The 3,431-nt window shown below is 32.2% G+C and overlaps 1 non-coding gene across 1 annotated transcript; it reads left to right on the top strand.

Annotated features, from left to right (window-relative positions):
* Positions 1 to 279: 279 nt before the first annotated feature.
* TRNAT-UGU (transfer RNA threonine (anticodon UGU)) lies at positions 280 to 352 on the top strand. The gene has a single exon. It is a non-coding gene; the product is annotated as a tRNA-Thr (tRNA).
* The last annotated feature ends 3,079 nt before the right edge of the window (positions 353 to 3,431 follow it).

The raw sequence follows: 3,431 nt of genomic DNA, 5'->3' as shown, positions 1-3,431 counted from the left end.
TTTAAAGCTCTACCTTTAATAATGTATCTTATCTCTTGGATAGGGGGAATAACAGCTCTATTGGGAGCTACTATGGCTCTCGCCCAAAAAGATCTTAAAAGAGGCTTGGCCACGCCCCATTGTTGCTTTATTTTAATAAATTAATATCAATTGACGCAATGCAATTCATTTTAATCTGAATTGCATTATTCTAATTTGATTCACTATAATTCTAGCGATTTCGAAGAGATTTTTTCATTTCAGCCAATAAGTATGTGACTACATACTGCATGCATATGAGCCTGCTTAACTCAGAGGTTAGAGCGTCGCACTTGTAATGTGATGGTCATCGGTTCGATCCCGATAGCTGGCTCGTTTTCATTTCTTCCATTATCAACGTTGAAATCTATGAAATAAGGAAAAGACTCTTCCATTTCTGATCGTTGGTCCACCGGTTCTGCCCTGGCATAATCTGTTTCAACTAGAAATGAATGATTGAAACATATCTTTTTTTCTCTCTACAATAGAAACAAAATTGAAAAATAATTTGTTTCTCTATTTCTATATAAAATCATTCCAATATTTGTACTCTTTATATTATTCCTCTTTCCAACATTATTTGTTCATTTCTTGAAATAAGGAGTTTTTTATGTCTCGTTATCGCGGACCTTGTTTAAAAATAATAAATCGTCTCAAAAATTTACCAGGACTAAGTAAGAAAACACCCAATAGAACGGAACAGCCTAGTAAAAAAAAACATTCTAAACCTCCTAAACCTTCTAAATATCCTGTCCGTCTAAAAGAAAAACAAAGATTATGTTTTCATTATGGACTTACAGAACGCCAATTACTTCAATATGTTCGTATTGCTAGAAGAGCCAAGGGATCAACAGGTCAGGTTCTATTGCAATTACTTGAAATGCGCTTGGATAATATCCTTTTTCGATTGGGTATGGCGCTTACCATTCCTGAAGCCAGACAATTAGTCAACCATAGGCATATCCTGGTCAATGATCGTATAGTAGATATACCAAGTTATCTTTGCAAACCCCAAGATTTTATATCTATAAAGGATAAACAAAGGTTGAAAGATAGAATTAATAACAATATAGATATTTTTCAGAAGGATAAGATGAGGGTGCCACCCCATTTAAATCGTATTAAAAAAAAGTCACAATATAGTGGATTAGTTAAAAAAATAATAGATAATAACCGTATCGGTTTGAAGATTAATGAATTATTGGTCGTAGAATACTATTCCCGTCGAGTTTAAATTGGGAATGAAAAGAAAGGATCTCTGCACATCTGTCCCTCTGTATGTTACATGACAATGTCATTGTCAATAATACATTGACTGACGAATTCTATTTTTAATATTTATTTTTTTCCTTTGCCATACCTTTACTCTTTTTATTTTCTCTATCCCGAAATAGAAGGATATTGTGGGAGGATGAAAGCATCTTATTGGGTTTAGATTCATGAGAAAATGGGAACTCATATAACTCATTTTTTTGTTAGAAAGTTTGATTCAAATCAATCTGTTCTTTAGAACATGTATTCTCGTCTTGCTAACCTAGATAACAAGGACATGACTTTCAACACTCATTTATGATTTGTGAATATTGGAATGTTTGAGGTCTAATACACCAGTTCTAAAAGTATTGCATTCAAGACCCTTAACACAACTTTTAAGTTTGGACATTCTTTGTTTACAAGTTAATATTTTGGTTTCTTTCTTACTATAACTTACCATTTCATTTAGCCTTCTAGTTATCTTTTGTGTTATAACTATGAAGCAAGTTGAAGTATTGGTATCACCTTTCTCTCTCCTATGGGTATCAACCTTTAGTTGTCAAAATATGTGACTCCATAAGCCAAGAACTGAGAGCTCTTTTACCATTATATTTATTTCTTTAGTGATATTAATGTTTATTCTTGAAACAATTTTTAAAGATTTATCCTTTGTATACAGATTGGCAATTCATTGTCTCAACCACTTGGGTTATATGCAAGGATTTTAATATGATTGAAATAGCCTATGATAAATGTGGGAACTTTCCTATATAGTAGATAGTTGGTGAAAGAGAGGTTTGGTTCTTTATGTGCAACAAATTAGAAATTTTTACCTCAATTTTGGTCATCGCCAAGATCATAAAATATGAAACACATGGAGCAATCCTAGAGTAGGGCCTAATACAATAATCAAGCATCTAGATCAAGTCATGATGTCAAATCAATATTTTTTCATTTTCTAACTACCAATGAAGCCTTTATTAGATGGTGTTCTTTCAAACCACTTTCTAGTATGATTTCATATTGAGTGGCAATTTGATAAACCAAAGGCCATAAAGAATCTTTTTTTTTAAAACACATCATTTATCAATCACAAACTTGAGTCAAGTTATATTCAATGTGTTTAGAATTTGGAGTTGTGTCCCATGAATAAGACTAGATGGATAGCCTAATGGAATGATGCCATCACACATACTCACTAATTCCTTAGCATTTATGGACATTCGTAGGCTCATTTTTATCATCAATCATACCTCCACCAATCCATTGCACTTTAGAAGGACAACCCTTTGAATCTATCACCCTAATATAAGTGAATGAACTCCATTGCTAGAAGCAAGTTGTAGATACTCATATTGTACGTAAAGCCCAAAACAAACCTTGGTTTCACTAGCTCAAGATAGGAGACAAGATCTCATGAGAATTATTTTAGGCTCTACATGTTAGTCATACATCTCAAACCATTAAGAAAATTTGGGAAGGGAAACAACTCCTTAATGAACTTCATAATATTTGCACAATCTTTTATATAGTACTATAAGAAAGTTTTGGTTGCTCAAGAATATACTCAAACTTGGTTAGCTATTTTCTAATAGTGTGTAAATGTGGTTCATTTTCAAGTATCTAATTCCTAGTTCATATTCTTTGTGATTATCTTCTTGAGGCAAAGAATATTTGTGAGAGATTATCATTGAAATATATATAATGATAAAGCTTATGGTTTGGATGAAGTTCATTGTGAATTCTATAGATTTGTTTGGGAAACAATGGGTAAAGATACCCACAATTTATATCTTGGGGTCTTTTATTCTAAATATTTAAGAATTTTAATCAATAAGGGGAATATCAAAATCATACCTAAAATTGATGACCTTGAAGAAATATATAATCAATGACCTATCACTTTGTTGAATGCAGATCATACAAATATTCTTGTCAAGGCTCTAACTATTAATATCAGGCCACTTCATCCTTACTTGGCGTACCCTTATCTTGTAGTCACAAATGGAGAGACCAAAGAAAGGACTGTCCAACCAAACATTTGAGGGAGAACACAACAGAAATATCATAGAACAATTTTTATTTTTTTTATTGATTCAACCTAATAGAATGATTACAACATTCACATTGGCCTACTATATGTAGATTATAGATTGGAA

The sequence above is a fragment of the Cryptomeria japonica genome, chromosome 5 (assembly GCF_030272615.1).
Source record: "Cryptomeria japonica chromosome 5, Sugi_1.0, whole genome shotgun sequence".
Taxonomy (NCBI): Eukaryota; Viridiplantae; Streptophyta; class Pinopsida; order Cupressales; family Cupressaceae; genus Cryptomeria; species Cryptomeria japonica.
This window is presented reverse-complemented; position numbering and strand designations above follow the sequence as displayed.